Source organism: Podarcis gaigeae (genome assembly GCF_964106915.1).
Source record: "Podarcis gaigeae genome assembly, chromosome: 7".
Lineage (NCBI taxonomy): Eukaryota > Metazoa > Chordata > Lepidosauria > Squamata > Lacertidae > Podarcis > Podarcis gaigeae.
The window spans coordinates 19145446-19165418 of record NC_139683.1 but is presented as its reverse complement, the minus strand read 5'-3'; the positions used below and the strand labels follow the sequence as shown (position 1 = coordinate 19165418).

Genomic DNA, 19973 nt, shown 5'->3' with positions numbered 1-19973 from the left:
CTAGCTCCCATCTGCTTTCTTTCTTACTTACAGTACATTTAGCTGGGGGGCAGGGATAAAGAACTGGCTGTCAGCTTTCCTTCTCAGTCCCAGTATTGCCTTTGTAGAAGTTTACAGAGGAAGAAGTTGGCAGAAACAAGAAATAGTTGGCTTCACCTGTCATTGGTTCTGGCTCCACCTATTATTGGCGTAGTGTCCACCCTGCCATCCCCAATGGGCATCAGCCACCACTGGCAGAAATGCAATTAATTATTATTATTTAATTTCATTTATTTCAACAATTTGTATAGAGCTTAATCATAGCTGTCTCCAGATAGAGTAAAAATTGTAATAAAAATAATCTTTCTGAACCACACCCTATAATCGCCAGCTGTTTACCAGGAGAATCAGGATGAAATAGAGTTTTGGCAAATGTAGTTTGTATTGATACTACAAACCCTTATTTGGTTTTATATCACTTTGAATTGTTCTCTACCCAAGAATCTAGGGAATCAGGGTTTGATTAGTTGCTTTGTATCATCTCAGAGTGGTCCCTATTTTTTATTCACAGCACTACTACTTTCAGAATTTCCTGGAGAGAGAGAATAATGGTTAAACCAGTTTGAATCTTTATATGCCCACAAGCTAAGAATATTATAGGCCTGTAGGGAGGCCTACACACACTAGGCATTCTGAATCTAAGGGGCAAATGACACATCTTGGTATGAATCCTGGGGGAAAAGATCTTTAATGGGAAACCACTTTGGGGTCCTCAGCTACAGCACATCCAAGAGGAATCGCAAAATAAACTCCCGGGCTAGACAGTGCTTTGCTGTTCTTGAACATGTAGAACTGCCCATCAAGTAGAACTGCCCAACTTTTAAAGTCAGTTGAAACCTGCTTGTTATGTATGGGAGCCCACCAGGGACTTCATAAAGTTGTAGGGGGAGACTTTTCATGTGCCTCCGATTGCAAAATGAAGGGGATTCATCAAACAGCTGGCCTGCCACAACACATGTTGAGTGAGCTAGCTTCAGCCTGGTAAGTTACAAGGTGTGCAGTCCTTGTGTAACATGATTTCTGGAAGAATTCCATAAGCTTCCTTTCACTATCATTTCTTTGCTTGCCAAAAACATTCCCTTTTGTTTCACTGGAGCTGAGTTTCTGACTTACCTTCTCTGATGTTCATCTGTAGCAGCAATGGCAATATCACGTTTTCCCTCTGAGCTTCCCTTGAGCTGCATCTGACAATCTATTTTGACATCAGTCCAGCACAGAGGCATTCAAAGACTTGAGCCTTTGCCTGTTTTAGCTTCTAACTATTTTTGACTTCTACGATGATCTCTACACACACACTCCTCTGTGCCCCTACCCCTTGCTTCTTTCCAGAAGGCAAATCTGCTTCTGGGAAGGAGAAACACAGAGTACGAGTTTCTCAGGAAATGTTAACATGTCATTTTGTCAGATCTGTTTGACGATTTAAATTATATTCTTGGAACAGTTTTATTGGAAGCTCTTGCTAGCCTCTTGCAGTCAGTACTTGTCTCCTGTAGAAATGAGGGGAGATAAAAAGTTCAGTTCAGATTTAATTTTAATGCAAACCCACCTAATACTCATGTTTCAAAACAATTTGTGAACTGTAACACATCAGTGCTACAGGATGAGCACTTCTCTCTAAAAAAAAGTTGCAGTTCCCCAACTACGTAATGTGTACAAAAATGTGTATATTAGGAAAATGCATGCATAAAAATGTCTGTAAATGAAAATAGCATACAAAAATGTTTATAATAGACAAATGACATAGAAAAATGTGTACATAAGGGAAAATATGCAGATGAATGCCAATTCATTTTTGTCAGAACTTTAAGAAATCACAAACTGATTTTGAAATTTTGCAAACTGTACTTAAGTATGGAAAATATGAGAAACTGAGATAAAAAAACAAACAAACCAGATTTGTAAAGTCTTTCTTCGGGGATAGGCTGCACAATTGAGTTCCCCAGGGAGAATAGGGTCATGGAACCAATCCAGTCATGTTTCTAACCACCTGACACTTAACATCACATGTGGCTGGTGTACGTAGGTTGGGGAAATTAGCCTTGTAGACCAAACTGGGGCTGGTGCTGGGCTAAACATGGGCTGTTCCCCCTCCACCTACTGTTACAGAAAGTGCAAATTAGGTAGGTTGTCCTTCAAGTGCAAACTGTATCAAATCTCTCTCCCTTCCCTACTGTCAACTAATCATTTAAGATTTATGACATCTCTCTGTGTGTATCTTACTCTGTCCGTACTGCTGACCAGTCTTCATCGATCAGATGTCCCCTTCCTTCTGAAGTCTTTTTGTAGCCCATGATTTACATTTACTGCCTTGAGAGATCTTTTTATTTAACCTAAGGCCTGTATTTGGCTTCCACTGACAGTACTAAAAATATTTGACTCTTCCTTCTGTTCCTTGGTCACCTGCTGACAAGCCAGCTATGCTGATATCATGTCTCCTGCTTTTCTGGGATTATTTGAAATATGCCGTCAATATTGTCTCATCCGTTCAGCTTGACTACACTCCGGCTTCCTGTGCAGCTCACAAATCGAGCTCAACAAAGACACGAGTATAATTGAGAATGTAGCCTTGAATTCCCTTAAAAGCAAAATAAGACATGTTGGGAGGAAACAAGAGGACAAATCAAAATAGGACATTATAGAATTCTACTCCTCTCCTTTTTTGGGGGAAAACAAAACAGAATTAGTATGCGTCAAGAATTGATGCCCAAGTTTAGAATCAGCTGAGGAGTCGCTAAGCCAAGGATCATAATTAGTTATGACTTGATGGGTGGTTGATCCTCTTCTGCTGATCAGGCCAATGGCCCATTTAGCCAGCATCCTGTTCTCACATTGGCCAACCAGCCACTTGTGGGAAACCCACAAGAAGAACCTAAGCACAAGAGCACTCTAAACTTCTGTGGTTTCCAGCAACTGGCATTCAGAAGCATGGTATCTTTGACCATAGTAGCTAGTAGCTAGAGATAGCTTTCTCCTCCATCAACTTTTCTAATCCCCCTTAAAAGCCATCCAAATTGTTGGTTCTCAGTGGCACCTGTGAGAAAAAGTGCCATAGTTTAACTATGAGCTGCATGAACAAGTACTTTCTTTTGTCTGTCCTGAATCTTACACTGGTTATCAATCAATATGTGCTCGAGCAATGTTAGGTGACTAGGAACTCTCACATCTTAGACCTACAACTTTCAGGATCTTAGTGGTACTGTTGCAAGCATGGTTTTCGGACGCGCAAAATGATCTTCTCTCTAGACTTTTGCATAGCTTGCTGGCCAAAGATGATTGATTGATGATATCTGAGGGCTGGTGGCCACTGACACATCTTATCAGCTTCGTGGTGGGAGAGGTATTTGGATCCTGTTGTGCTGTTTATGTTGTCACTGGCAATGAAATGGGGTCCAAATTTTGGAAAGATATTGGGGTGGGAAGGAACCTAGCTATTTCCTGTTTTTTTATAAAAACAACAACAACAGGTTGAACCCAATTTTGGATTGAGCAAAGCAAATTCACCCATCACTAGTAAGTTCATGATCATATGCAGGCTTATATTACTGACAAAAAGAGGTTTAAAGTATATTCTGAATCATAGTGCAAGGATAGCGAACATGGTGCCTTTCAGATATTGTTGAACTAAAACTCCCAATATCCCTAATTACTGGCATGCTGGCTTGGGCTGATAGGAGTTGGAGTCCACCAACATCTGGAGAGCATGGTGCAGGCTACCCCTGGTGTGGGAGAAACTACAAAAAGTGTAATAATGTAGCATTTTTCTCTGCATAGAAACCATGTAATCCAATTATTATTGTCCTGGCACTGTGAAATGAAAGATTAATGAAATCTTTATCATTTGAGAGGCATGCTTGATGAGTTGGGAATCCTTGTGAGCATCCATCTGTTGACTCAGGATCTTTCTCTCTTTTTTGCCAGGAGAGACAGTGAAGTATTGTGCTTTGCAGTTTTCTGTCAAAAAAAAAAAAAAAAAAAAGGAGGGGGAAGAATGCATTTCATGGAGTTCATGCTTTTATATTCAAACAAAACTTGAATTTCTTGAGTCTGCATTTTTCTTATTCATTACTTCTCCCTTTCTTGCTATGCTGTATCCAAATGATTAACTCCATGAGATTTGTGCCAAGCAAATAAACACACACACACACACACACACACACACACACACAAGTGTGGAGGAGGAAGAGACTGGTGCCAAAACAAATGCAACCTTCTACAATTTTATCTAAAAATCAAAGAGGAGAGATTAATCTCTTTATATAGATACTCACAGAGAACAAATTCTTCTCTTTATGCTTGGCACATGTATTACTTTAAAAGAAAGCTGCAGACATACTGCTTAGTGCAGCAACTGGGAAGCTCATAAGATAAACCTCCCCAAAACTGATATATAATGTGTGTGCCTTGTCCAAGTTGGTAAAGTTTTTAATGATTCCTCATTAGTGTTGCACAGAGCGGTAAACAATGCCCTCTCCTAGTATTTTGCTCCTCTTGTTTATCTCCAGATGGCAATGTTGTGGAACTGTATGGCCAACTTTATCAAACACATAGTCTATTATTTTGCTAAAGTTTAGAAGAGCATTATGCCATGGATCAGGATTAGTCTGGAGTTTGCTGTGGGAGTGATTAATCTGGCTAGCAACAGCATCATAACAGATTATAAAGCATGGCCTCTGTTGGGGATTATCATCACCCCACTTTCATGAATTAGCCATGTGATGAAGTTGTACATTTATTTATTATTTTCTTCCATTTGTGAATCACTTCCTAAGATAATCCTCAAAAGAGATTTAACAATGAAATCAGCAACAATGAAATCAGTTACCAAAACTTCATATTTCATATATAAAAGCAATTTCAGGTCCAATACTGATAAAGATTGCTACTAAAGGGTAGAGAGGGTGCACCATTGGGTCCACCCCTGATATTGCACCTGTTTGCTCGTTTCTGTCTACCCCAATTCCACAGACTGAGTAAAGGTTTGAAGGGGAAGCCAGCTATACTCATGGAGGAATCCTTAACAGGGAGCTCTCGTGGTGCAGGGGTCTCCTTTCAAACCTTTACTGAATGCACAAAGGTTGGAGGTGGAGCTGATTGAGTGGCTGCAACATCAGGAGCAAGACAGCAGAGCGTTCCTACTAGCTATTAATCGCATGCAGCGGCTTCCATAGGGATGTCAGAGAATTCCAACCAAAATGGGAGCAGAAATTGTTGATGTTAATTCCATGTCTATGACCTAAATCAATCAATCAATATGATTAGTATTTGCTGTTTGTAAACTTAATTGACGGCATTCTCATCCCCCTCCAGATTTGCATTCTGTTTCCTTTGTATTGAAATGAATGGTGTGGAATAACATTTTTATAAATGTAAAATTTTAATATTAAAATGTAAAATTTTAATATTAAAATGTAAAATTTTAATATTAAAATTAAAATGTAAAATTTTAATAAATGTAAAATTCTGTCGCGACAAACCCGGAGTTGAATAATGTAGTTTTTGTTGAAAGCTAAACCGCAGCAGAATGGAAATAGTGGTGCATGTCAGGTCACAATATAAAACAATGCTGCCTTACAGTACATCCCTATACATGGATAATGTGTGAGGAACCTGTTTTGAAAGGCAGGGAGCCCTTCTGAGAAATTGCAGGGTAGGTGTTGGAGGAGCAGTAATATATATGTTCACTAAGGACTCCATCCCAGTTTATCCTTGCAGCATGGAAATCACTGAAAAGTAGCAACTTCTTTCACTTGTTTGAGCAATGTGAGAAGCCTCCGGGTGCCTGTAGCATGTGTTGCAGATATTGGGTGCTCTCATGGAGGCCTCTTTCCTGAGTGAGCTGTCACTTGCTTTGCCCACACCACTCTGGGGCTAGTCTGTAGGTGAAGGAGAATTGTGAGGTCTGGAGCCAGCAGTTGGGACCCTGTGGGGCAACTGTTCAATGATACCATCCTCTGATATTAGCCCTGACGTATCTCCTCCCCACAATAGTATACTGGTGTAATGTTGGCATGGATGGGGAATATCTAGCCTGGGAGCCAATTGTGGCCCTCCAGTCATTTCTATCTAACTCAGAGCACTCTTCTCAAGCCACACCCTCCCAGACCATGTCCCTAACATTATCTGAATGGCATAAGAAAGAGCCTTGCTGATTTGGCTGCAGTGTTCCAAGGGTTGTGTGATAAATGGTCATTAAGGCTAAGGTCTATAATTCATCTCATATGGAGAAATTTCCATTTGGAAAAAAAAAATGAACGATGCAAAGCAATTACTTTTGGGACTGGATTTTTAACCTTCCCAGTAGAAATTATGATGAAAATGTTGTGAAAGTCTTTGCACAATAAAATGAAATTAATAGTTTAATTTCAAGGGAATGTGTCGAGCTAACCACTTAAGTGTTAGAATACAATGGGAAAAAGTAGTTTGTTTGTGAATCAACCTGGCACCTATTTAATTGCAACATTAAGGTTTTCTTTATTGGGTCTACAAAATATAAAATTAAACCAAAGGAGTAGGTTGGGAATTTTTAAAGGACTACATAAGGACCTGTGAACAGGCTGGGAGGCCTCCATCAAGCTTGTTCTTATACAAAGGAAAATAGGTCAGACTGCCCCCTGGCCAAAGGCCTGGCAGAACAGCTCCGTCTTGCAGGCCCTGCGGAAAGATGTCAAATCAAGATTTGTCTGTATTTATTCATACAACTTTTGTCTTTTATATCCCAAAACACAATTCCTTGATCCTTCTCTACCCTGCAGAGCACAAACAGCGTAGCATTCACATTTGTTCCTGCCAATGTTTTCCATTTTGTATGAGGCATTTGACGTTGTTATTTTTCTGAGAGACATTTTGGGTTGAAGCTGAGAAGAGGCCACTTAGTTCCACTTCCCAGGTCTGGTTGGATGCAATATACCTCTGAATGCCTATTGCTGGGAATCGGAAGTGGGAAGAGGGCTGTTCCTGCTTTCAGGCTTCCTGTAGGTCACTGTGAGAACAGAACACTGGACTAGATGGTCCACTGGTCTGCTCCAGCAGGCTCTTCTTATGTTCTGTAGAAGCAGGTGAAAAGGAGTCCATGATCTGAAGGCACATGATGAAGCAGCTTTGTTTGGATTCGGCAGATCTGGGTTTGGCCAGTGCCTGGATGGCAAACTGCCTTGGAACTCTTGAGCAGGGGTGAGGAACCTTTTTCAAGACCGAGGGCCAATTTCCCTTATAGGGATCCTCTCAGGTGCCACATATCAGCAGTAGAGAAATGGCTGCAAATTTTACCTTTGTACAGGAAGCTAATAGGACCAGGTTCCAGCTGGACGAAAGCACTGAAGGAGTATGTGAACACGGACTAGTTAGGGTGTTACTGAGGAGGGGAGAATCCCAAGGGCCAGATAGAGAGTCCCAGGGGATCACATTTGGCCCCTTGGCCTGAGGTTTCCTACCTCTGACATTGGGTTTTGTGGGGAAAATGTAAGATATCAATATATTTTATTTAAAAAATAAATAAATGAGGTGTGAATGTCCATGCTTCCTCTTTGGCCATGTAGGCCTAGATGGGCCAAAGTGCAAAAAGCATATATAAGAAGTCTCATTTCACTCTCTCACACTGAGAGATAATTTCCAGAAGGCTTAACGTTGGCTAGATTGTGCCCATAAATAGTAGCCTAGGGAACCCATCCAAGTCCCAATAAAATCAATGGAAGTTTTTTACCTCAACATATTGGATGAGAGTTTAAAAGTACAAGCTGGCCCCTATTCCACCTCTTCTGCAGCCATTGCCCTGGGATTTCATTTCATTCTTGGCCTTCAGCACCTCCGAGAAGTAATTCAATTTAGTACTGAATCATTACACCAAGGGTTTGATGAATTACGATATGTTCCAAGGAGTACTGAGCAAGGGATGGGAACTGTGAGGGTGATGGGTTTTTTTCCCTTAAAAAAAAATCGAAAATGATGAAACAAGCAATTCAGAATTTCAAGGACTAAATCATAAAGGCAATGACTTGGAAACTTCTTATTCCAAGGTAATTATCACTCTGATGGAGGGCAATATTGCTTCCAATTTTGTCAGCTGACTTATAGAATCAAGTCCTTTTTTTAAACTAATAATTAAAGCATGGTGCGGCAGCTCCTCTGAAGCATATTGGAAGATGTGGGGAGATATATCAAATCTTCATTTGTGTGTTTGAGGGACGTTGTTAATTACTAGTGCAGCATACTCTGACGGGTTTGTGGACAGAGTTAATAGGAAAGGTTTCCTGTTTGCTTCAATTTTCAGAGCCTGAAGCTGGGCTCAAGTGAAGGCTGAAGATGTGTGGCAGAAGAAGAAGATGAAGACGAAGATGAAGACGAAGAAGAAGAAGAAGAAGAAGAAGAAGAAGAAGAAGAAGAAGAAGAAGGGTAGTAGTTTGGATTTGATAACCCGCTTTATCACTACCCCAAGGAGTCTCAAAGCGGCTAACATTCTCCTTTCCCTCCCTCCCCCACAACTAACACTGTGAGGTGAGTGAGGCTGAGAGACTTCAGAGAAGCATGACTGGCCCAAGGTCACCCAGCAGCTGCATGTAGAGGAGCAGAGACACGAACCCGGTTCCTCAGATTATGAGTCTATCGCTCTTAACCACTACACCACACTGGCTCTCTGGCAGAAAGGATATCTGGTGGAAATAGCCAAATCTGTCATTGTCACGACTGGTATAGTGGAGCCAGGAATGCAGGAGAGTACCTTTTCATAGCAAAAGCAATGACATCTTCTGGAGTGGTATCTGCCAGCCAAAGTTGTGATAAACATGAGGGTTTGGCAGACATCATGCTGTGGGTTTTGCCTGCAAAGGGCTATTGTAGCCGAGGAATCTGGAGAACCTTTGAACTCTGCATGAGCATGTGAGCTTATATAAACGCCTTGGGTACTCAGTCTGAGTGTGTTTAGACAGCATCAGCTTCCGCAAGCACTATCACAATGTTATTTGAGGCACTTCATTCAGCTGTATTCAAACAACATAAGACCCTGATCTTTCTTTTCTATTGCCTGCTTAGTGCTTCCTGTCCTTAAAAATGAATGACTGGCGCATCTTCTCGAGCACAGAAGGGTATAGCAACTGCCTGAGTCTTAAACACAACAGTTTCTGAGCTCTTTCATGTCATCTGAAAGATTCTGATACGAACCAGCTACTGTATCAACCTGGATGAGGTCTGTCAACCTGTCGCTGATGTCTCTCTCAAGAGGCAAGACTATTATCAGACAGCTAGATAAATGCCCAGATCAACACGGGCATTTCCTGTAATGGTTACAAATTTAGATTGTTTTTGTGCTTACTCTGAGTATACTTAAACTCAGCCTTGATAGAAAAACATGCTTATTTGACCATGAACACTTCTTTCAGGCTCTGTTTCAGAAATGTATATTTTGTTGCGGTGAGGAGGGGAGTAGCTGACCCCATTGTTTATGGTAGCAATGTTGCAGTTTTCTTTTTAAATTAGTCTGTTTCTTTTCCCATAAAGATATCCAGCAGGCAGCTAGGCAAGGGGGAAGTTATTTTATAGTCCATGAAAATGCCCTTCCTTTCCCAACTAGCACATCTATACGATGGCATCAGCAGTGGATACATGAATTATCTTTCTGCCTTGTACTGTGACTAGCTTACAGATCTTAAGACTCATCTAAAGAGCTGTGGGAATGACTTGCACCTGAAAGTCATTGTTGACAGCAATGACACTCCATTGCTCTGCACTTGGAAAAGAATTCTGAACCAGGGGTTTAAAGCAGAGATTTGATACTTAAGACAGCCCTAGTGAAGCCTCCATGCCCATTATATATGTTTAATAATATATATGTGTACATACTGAATCCCACAAAGTTGGTAAACTGAAAACTCTAATAGCTAGCACCATAGCTAGAAAAATAATGGCAGATGGTAGATGCATGCTTGGTTACAGCTAGAAGGCTACTGTACTGGATTATTTGGTGATCTAAAAGAGCCTGCTTCTTGGGAGAAAAGCGATGATAAACCACACAGCATCTTAAAAAGCAGAGACATCACCAACAAAGGCCTGTATAGTTAAAGCTATGGTTTTCCCAGTAGTGATGTATGGAAGTGAGAGCTGGACCGTAAAGAAGGCAGATCGCTGAAGAATTGATGCTTTTGAATAATGGTGCTGGAGGAGACTCTTGAGAGTCCCATGGACTGCAAGAAGATCAAACCTATCCATTCTTAAGGAAATCAGCCCTGAGTGCTCACTGGAAGGACAGATCCTGAAGCTGAGGCTCCAATACTTTGGCCACCTCATGAGAAGAGAAGACTCCCTGGAAAAGACCCTGATGTTGGGAAAGATTGAGGGCACAAGGAGAAGGGAACGATAGAGGACAAGATGGCTGGATAGTGTTCTCGAAGCTACCAGCATGAGTTTGATCAAACTGCGGGAGGCAGTGGAAGACAGGAGTGCCTGGTGTGCTCTGGTCCATGGGGTCATGAAGAGTCGGACACGACTAAACGACTAAACAACAACAACAACAACAACAACAACAACAACAAAATAAACTAGTCATGAATTTAGAAGGGCCTGGGGGTCCCAACTTGTAATAAGGTGAGATAATTCACATCTGGAGCTTCCTCATATCCATTTGTGACCCCATACCTTACTAATGTTTGCCTGACATTTCTGGTTTAAAGGATCTCACATGGCAGATTTGAGAAAAGTGTCCCTGAAGACCTGGAAGCTCTGTTGCCAATCAGAATAGACACAATGTGGATAGGTCAGGCAATGGGGAACCTGTGGCCCTCCAGATGAGCTTGAACTCCAAAACCTATCAGCCCCAGCAGCATGGCTGATAGTCAGAGATGATGACAGTTTCAGTCCCAAAGCATTTGGAGGGTCTCAAGTACCTCACCTTGGGTCTGATTCCATAAAAAGGAACTTCATGTGTTCATATCAGCTGTCCTGTATCTATGTGCCCCCCCCCCACATTTCGGCTGGTAGTATGCAAATGCTTTCTTTCTTTTTTTAAGTATTACTATTGAATATGACAAACCTGTGCAGATCTTAGATTCTCAAGCTCCTTAAACTTCTGAGTTTGAAGGGGTGCTTCCTGAAGTGTATCAAGAACTCTTGCTTTCTACTTAAACAAGATAGAATAACTGCCTAGGGGGTTTCCATTCTATATAGCAACCATTAAGTAATAAATGCAATCAGCAGAGCCAGTGCGACTTACATAAACCACCCAGTTTTGCTGTCTGGTACCTTCACAAATTGCCCCAACTCATAATGCAGCAAACACTTCCTATATTTCATTCACACAATTATTTGCCATTTTATGCCGGCTGACATCCCATTGATTCTGCTTTGTATCATAAAGTTAGGAGAGGAATTGTTCTTAGGTGTTTTGCAACTAAGTCCCCAAACAATTCTCTTTGCACATATTTATTGCTGGAGGCAAAATTAACTCCTTGACAAATATATATGCCTTTTTGCCCTTTACAGTGTGCTGTGTATCTAGATATGAGGCTCTAGAGTGTGATCATAGGCAGTCTACTCACATGATGAAATTTATGCCCGACTCATTTTTTTTCTCTTTTCAAACATTTTTGCTGTTTTCTTTGCAGTATAGAAACTTGAATTTGTGCCTCATTATTGTGTTGACACCATTCATCTGGATGCTGAACTTTAAAAAGTTGGAACCTATGTTGCATAACCTTTACCATCTCGCCAATCACAAAGCATGATTAGATTATATTGTTATGTTGTTAACCAGTGATAATATATTCAAGCTAACACATAACAATATATAGCAACTTAAGAAATACCTTTCTGGATCAGAGCAAGGGCCCATCTGGTCAATCATCATGTTTTCAACAGCAGCCACTCAAAGCTTAGAAACAAACCATGAATTTTCCTTGAATGAGCAGCAGGGACCATGATTTGGCTTGGAATTCTCCAAGTGGAGGCCAGGCACTCACTGCAAACATTTTGTGGCTGTCCAGGCCTCCAGGCCCCCCTGGAGTTGGTACAGTGTCTATTATTTCTGGGGTACCTTGTAAAGAGGGCATGCCCTATGTATAGTGTAAATCAGTGGCGTAGCGTGGGTTGTCAGCACCCGGGGCAAGGCAAGTAATTTGCGCCCCCTAACCCGTGGATTTGCGCCCCCTAACCCTAACCCCCAGATGTTGCGCCCGGTGCGGCCGGCCCCCCCTGCACCCCCTACGCTATGCCACTGGGGTAAATATGCCTTTATAATTGTTCTGACAGGCAGAAAAATCATTAAGCAGTTTGCAAAGACCCCAAGCAATTTTCAAGTGGTTTGTGGAGGGGAACGTTTGGAAACCAATGTCCTAAGAGAAGAAAGATCCCATGTGAGCATTTATTCCTACAATAGTTTGATGTTGCAAATAAGAAAATAGAATTGCATAACTCTACAAATAACTTGGGGTGGGAAGAAGAAATCAGAACATTGACAAGATTATATTTTGTTTTGACTGGAAAAAGGAATTGAGAAACTTGACCAAAAAAAGGGGGGGAGAGAGAGAAATGTCTTTTGTCCTTGGAAAACAAAGCATGTTAGTATTCACCCTGAAAACAAGGATCTGATGAAGGATAATGGAAATATTGTAGGCAATGCAAGCAAGCAGTCCGGGAACACATAATGCCAAACAAACCACAGGAGGAAATAAGACGTAATTTTGCAGTGTGAATTGCCTCATAGATTTGTGTGGATCCATTTTGAATTGGTCCATTTTCCCATAACAGTGAAAGTATAATGGATTTTAAACAACCATGTCAGAGGAAAATTCCATAGGCATACTTGTTTATGGGAAAGTCCCGTAAGGGGAGAGAGAACTGAGGGGAGAGAGACCTTCTGCTGGTCATCAGGCAATGGCTTTTCCACCTGCCTTGCCCTGTCCTTCAGCCCCAGGGGCCTTTCCCAGACCATGACTTTGAGAACAGCAGAAGCAGATGGAAAGAGAGGAGTTCAGGGATATTTTTTAAAAAACAAACCATCAAACAAATAACTTTATACGTTGTATGTCCTTGGGCTGGGCTGGATGAATCCCAAGCTGGAATTAAGATCGCCGGAAGAAATATCAACAACCTCAGATATGCAGATGACACAACCTTGATGGCGGAAAGTGAGGAGGAATTAAAGAACCTTTTAATGAGGGTGAAAGAGGAGAGCGCAAAATATGGTCTGAAGCTCAACATCAAAAAACAAAAACAAAAACCAAGATCATGGCCACTGGGCCCATCACCTCCTGGAAAATAGAAGGGGAAGAAATGGAGGCAGTGAGAGATTTTACTTTGTTGGGCTCCATGATCACTGCAGATGGTGACAGCAGCCACGAAATTAAAAGACGCCTGCTCCTTGGGAGAAAGGCGATGGCAAACCTAGACAGCATATTAAAAAGCAGAGACGTCACCTTGCCAACAAAGGTCCGTATAGTTAAAGCCATGGTTTTCCCAGTAGTAATGTATGGAAGTGAGAGCTGGACCATCAAGAAGGCTGATCACCGAAGAATTGATGCTTTTGAATTATGGTGCTGGAGGAGACTCTTGAGAGTCCCATGGACTGCAAGAAGATCAAACCTATCCATTCTTAAGGAAATCAGCCCTGAGTGCTCACTGGAAGGACAGATCCTGAAGCTGAGGCTCCAATACTTTGGCCACCTCATGAGAAGAGAAGACTCCCTGGAAAAGACCCTGATGTTGGGAAAGATTGAGGGCACAAGGAGAAGGGGACGACAGAGGATGAGATGGTTGGGCAGTGTTCCTGAAGCGACAAATATGAGTCTGACCAAGCTGCGGGAGGCAGTGGAAGACAGGAGTGCCTGGCATGCTCTGGTCCATGGGGTCACGAAGAGTCGGACACGACTAAACGACTAAACAACAACAACATGTCCTTGGTTCTCAATTTGATCATTTTACATGGTTTTGCATGCTTTGTGGTATTTTATGCATTGTGATTTGTTATTTTAATGATTATAGATTAGTAATTCTTTATTATAATTGATAAGTGTAAACTGTTTAATTATTATATGCTGATGTTTAATTTTACTGTTTACTACTGGATTCTAATGGATTATTGAATATTGCCTTATTTGATATAAGTTGTTTATTTAAAAGTTATTTTGACTTTTTATATAAGACCTGATTGTTACTATTAATGTTTGATGTTTTGTTATTATTTTTATGTGTGTCGGAAGCATCCCAGAGTGGCTGGGGCAACTCAGTCAGATGGAGAGTATAAACAAATTATTATTATTATTATTATTATTATTATTATTATTATTATTATTGTTGTTGTTGTTGTGATGGACACTCTAGTCAAAAACATCAGGTTGGGGAAGATGATCTATGGTGGTTATCAACTTGGAGTTCATGAACAGGAGTCCATGTAGAAGAGGAACCATCCACCACCAGCACACTCAGAACACCCCTAGCAGTATGTCCATCTCCCCATGTGGTCAAGATGCAATGCAGCACTTACCTTTGACAGGCCACAATCCCACCAATACACCAAGAATATTTACCTGATAGCTCAGCAGGCATCACCCTTGCCTTGAACAGAGCATATTGGAACTGACTACAGGACTGAATATGAGGAAAGATCCAGTTACTCAGATTCTCATGAAATTTAATGGATAGTAGCCAATTCTACAATTGCATGCTCCCTCCTTCCTTCTTTCTTTTTGAGAGAGGCTCCCATTGACCACCTTGAAGCCCTATACAGATTGAACACTATCCGTGGATAAGAAATCGAGATACTGTCATTCACAATCACTCCTGTCCTCAAGAGCAAAAATTCTCTTTCTTGTTTTCAGAGCTTATTGCTGACTAAAATTATGAGTGCATTGATCACACTTCCAGATACTTCTGGATAAAAGGAAGAAAATAGCTTGAGGCCAGTGTGCAGTTTTGCAAACATCCACTAGATAGAGCTAACATGATTCCATCTCTATATAAACACAGCTATATAAATAAAGGGGGGGAAACCCCTCTCTAGTCTCTTATGCTTAAGTATGCATATAATGATTTAAATCTCTTGTTCCAGCTAACTCATGGTGGTTGAACTGTCTCCATTCAAAGTGTAAATTACGCTGTTCTTTTAAACAAAGGACACATCTGACTAACAACAGAGACCTGCAGTCAATGACATGGAAGTTATTTCAAAACAGCATGTGGAATATGATGTTCCATCCCAATCCCATTCACTGCCTTTTTGTCCTTGCTAGTCACTTTGTGTCCTGGCTCACAGCCACCAAAGTTTCCTTGACTGCCCACACTCTTCCTGCTAGCAGCCTTTCTTGTCCCTTATTTATGTAAAATATCTCCACTCATTTTTATAAATATGATATTACAGGGCTGGAGAAACTGTGGACCTCTAAAAGTTGTTGATACCAACTCTCCTCAGCCTTCGCTAGCAAAACCAATAGCCAGGGATGATATGACTTTGAGTCTAACAACATCTGGAGGGCAACAAGTTTCTCTTCCCCATAGTATTGTCTTCAAACTAAGGATTGGACCTATTTTTGTCTTGTTCATGCTTTTCCGCTCGCTGCCCACTGCCACTGTCCATCTGAGACATTGACTCTTGGCTTCCTTCTTACCTAAATCATTAGGCCTCAGTTTTCTTGCTTGATCAGCTCTCCTGTTTCCCCAATATTTTATTGAAGATACCAAGGAGAGGTCTTGTGGTTTTTTTCTAAATGATGAAATTTACTAGTCTCTTGAATGACACACAGAGATAGGAGGAGGAGGGAGTCTGACACTTCATTGCAGTAATTGGGACAGTGGCTTCTGTTATGTATTCAGTGGTCTGTGTTTGCCTGAGCTTGAGTCTGGACTAAGGCTTCTGATTTGATACATGATATCCAATGATATCACAGAACAATTCAGGATTTGGGTCTCTGTCATTGGCCTTTAAACTCTGAGTTATGATTCGCAGCTTGGAAGTTTAGATAGCCAATCACGTTGGGAGTGGGAGTGGCCCAGGCCTTCATAAATGTGTATAAGCAGTTGCTATGCCCCTGTTGTCTAGTTCTGTTAGTTCAATAAAGGTTCTTGCTGTTACCACTATGTCTTGCCTTGTGGGAACCCACCTACACTTCAGTTTCCAACCTTTTCATTTCCAGGAAACATGTTATTTCCCACAGAGCAGTTCTTGGTCACATTCAAGTTCTATGGGTCACTGGGCATACCTGTGAACTGCTCCTCTGCTTCGTGTGTACATGCTCTATATTCCCCTTCACAAAATATTGGTGGCAACTGGTGCATTAGTTCCCTCACTGGCAGTTTCCTCTGAAGGGAAGCATTGCTTCGTTCTCTTTCTGCACATAACTGTGGCATCATGGGAAGTCTTGCTTCTTGCTTCTTTTCTCTGGCATTCTGGGAAGTCTCGCTCATAATCTTTTCTCTGTTTCTGCACACACTGTACGAACCTGTTCCAAACACCAAGACATTCCCTCATCGCTCAGTTCATCTTAAGTTCATGGTGACTTGTTCTCCATGCATAGCTGACCACATCTATAAAGGTAAAAGGTAAAGGTACCCCTGCCCGTATGGGCCAGTCTTGACAGACTCTGGGGTTGTGCGCCCATCTCACTCAAGAGGCCAGGGGCCAGCGCTGTCCGGAGACACTTCCGGGTCACGTGGCCAGCGTGACATCGCTGCTCTGGCGAGCCAGAGCCGCACACGGAAACGCCGTTTACCTTCCCGCTGGTAAGCGGTCCCTATTTATCTACTTGCACCCGGAGGTGCTTTCGAACTGCTAGGTTGGCAGGCGCTGGGACCGAGCAGCGGGAGCGCACCCCGCCGCAGGGATTCGAACCGCTGACCTTTCGATCGGCAAGTCCTAGGCGCTGAGGCTTTAACCCACAGCGCCACCTGCGTCCCTTGTGACCACATCTATAGAACTTGATTATTATATTCTTTCATGTTATGATCAATCATTAGTAATTGTTTTATGCTATATTAATCTTTAGTTACAATTTAATTAGGAGGTTTCATGCCTGTCTAGTTCCAACCTCGTTTCCCAGCCTTTAATCTATTGGTGATTAATGTTCACATGTAATTCCCACCTCTCACATGTAATTCCCGCCTTGTATGTATGTTAACCAATCAGCATTAAGTTTCTTTGTGTTTGTATCAACCAATCAGCCACAAGCACACCTGTGGCAATGTTTGTAATAATCAATAAAAGATAGTCCCCAGGGCTTCCCCGGGCAGACGCCTCTCGTGACACCTACTACTCGTCTCCCGTGATTTTCATTCCTACATTCCTCACTGCGAGAAGCAAAGTTACAGGGAACCAGGCAGAGGGCCTTCTCGGTAGTGGCACTCGCCTTATGGAACGCCCTCCCACCAGATGTCAAAGAGAAAAACAACTACCAGACTTTTAGAAGACATCTGGAGGCAACCCTGTTTAGGGAAGCTTTTAATGTTTGACAGACTGTTGTATTTTAATATTTTGTTGGAAGTTGCCCAGAGTGGCTGGGGAAACCCAGCCAGATGGGTGGGGTATAAATAATATTTTTTTATTATTAATAATAATTTTTAAAGTTTGCCTAACACTACTGCTGCTCTCATTGAAGTACCACTCAGAAACATCCAAGGGAACTTGCAGGGTTCCTTGAGAGACCACTTGTGGCATGATAGACAAGAGATCTGATTATGATGCACACTGTTGTAGGCCAAACTATGTTGCTCAGAGAACAACATCAACAAAAGGCAAAAACTTGATCAAATGTTCCTGCCACTCCATGTCATTTGCATCCCCATTGGGCACATGGGTTTGACTGATTTCTGCATGTCATTTTGGAGAGAGATGAGAAAGGTCTTGCAGACTAAATAAATGACAGGACATGAAAGTGTACAGAGGAGGCTTGGGTATGGGAGGTGAATAGATATATTCTAATTGAGATATCCTAATTAATATATCCTATTGCACTGTTTATGCAACTGCTGGGGGGAATGGGGGGGAGATCAGAGCGGAGAAAGGAGTCTCGTGACAAGTCAAAATGTTGGTCCAGCTAGTTCATTACAGTATTGTCTATCAACGCTGATTGACAACAGCTCTCCAAGGTATCAGACAGAGGCAACGCCCAGGGTTCTCTACCACTGAGCCACACAAAGGTTCTCTACCACTGAGCCACAGCCCTTCCTGCTGACAGAAGTGAATGCCTGTTAAGAATTGTGGGGCTCCAATATATATCTATGCAGAGACAGTCTGTGCCCCTCAAGGGGTCTTTAGCATCACTTGGGGTAGGGGTGAGAAGTAGACTGCAAGCCAAGCATGTTTACCCGGCGTTAAAATCCTACTGAATTAAATGTATTTCTGCTGTATTGCTTGCAAATGGGAGGGAGGAGATGCCATTGGAGATAATGCTAGGAAGATGCTCAGTTTTTCTTACGTCTTCTCAGCTGACAGGAATCATGACAGTGCTATATTTATATGGAGCCATAAATTAGAAATGAAGACAATATCCCACTCAGCCTCATCAGATTCTCAGGGCTGAATGACCCTTAAAATGAAATATGAAAATGAACAGCAGAACAAACAACTTTGTTGTCTTGGCAGTGTATAAGTTTAATAATGTAGTATTGGTATCCATAAGACACAAATGAAATTTATTTTTAAAGCAATGCATTTTATGTACTTGTTTCCTTTCCAAAAAGAATTTGGTTCTTTTGGGGGCAGGGTTTTTTTGTTGTTTTTGCATTTCTGTTTATTATTTATGTGAGACACTTTGCATTTTTCACAATATGGGTTATGCTTTTTGAATGTAATAGTCAGGAAAGCTTAAGCTTTACATGGACTTCTTTTTTCTTTTAATGACTTTTATCTCACTATTTTATTACACTCTGCTGTCTTCCTCATCCTGAACTGTAGCATATGCATGTCATTTTTGATTAGTTAAAGCCTTGCATTTATTCAGAAAAATAATTATGTTACTTTCGACAGTTCTGACATATTGCAGGGTGAAGGTAGATTGTTGAATTACATATCAAAGAAGGTTTGAAGCTACAAAACCAACACTTCCCTATGTATGAAAATTAGGTACTGTGCCAAAATGTTCCCTCCAATTTCTCAGAAGTTTTCTTCTACCACAAAATATTTTTTCAACCTTATTTGCATGTCACTTTGGAGTTTCCTTTTAATTTTGGTGGGTGCAGGGTTGAGCTAACCTTATTGTTTTACAGTGTTCCAATGGCAGCATGGGTTTCTCCCGTGCCCACCTCACATCCATTAGGAATGGCGGAGAAATCCATTTTCAATAGATTTAAATACAGAATTAGATGGTTCTGATGAAAGTAAGCTTTGATCTCATTTGAACCCCTCTTGTGTCAACCACCAGCTTATGTCAAAACCACTTGTACATTGTAGTTTAACAAGAAGCCTGACTAAATATATGAAAAGTTATGTAGAAATTATCTTATGAAACCTTGAGTTTATAGGGAGAGGACTTGCTTCTTGTTGAGATTATGGAGAGAAGCAAGAATGGCAGGAGTTGGGGTGGGGAACTATGCAGATAAACTAAAAATTGAGATTTTCTGAACAGCAGGCATTTAAACAGGTCTGGTTTTACAGTTTTAACCATTTTTTACTTTTTTGCATTGTATTTATTGTACACTGCTTAGAGACAATTGGAGTTAAGAGGTATAGAAATGGGTAAAAAAAATTTAAAAAAAGAAATAAAATAAACCCATTCCTTATCTTTCCACTATGTAAACCTGTGAAATAAAGCAGAGCTGTAAATGCAAGCTCCCCTGCAGTTTAGATCTGCAGCTTGGATCATGCATTTAATACATTTCACATATTTAAAATATATCTTTAACTTCTGTTTCACAGCATATTTGTGCACACATGATTGGAAGTTTGGGGACCACTCAAGCTTGCAAAGGAGGGGTTTGCATGCGGTTAAGACAGATAGAGTGGGGGACATCCACTTTTCCAGACT

At 41.3% G+C, this 19973-nt stretch overlaps 1 long non-coding RNA gene across 1 annotated transcript in view; it reads left to right on the top strand.

The window, feature by feature from the left end:
• Positions 1 to 17260, top strand: part of LOC310849331 — a 543065-nt gene extending 525805 nt beyond the window's left edge. The window contains exon 2 of the long non-coding RNA XR_014566866.1: positions 16969 to 17260. This is a non-coding gene — a long non-coding RNA (uncharacterized lncRNA). The remainder of the gene's footprint in view (positions 1 to 16968) is intronic.
• The last annotated feature ends 2713 nt before the right edge of the window (positions 17261 to 19973 follow it).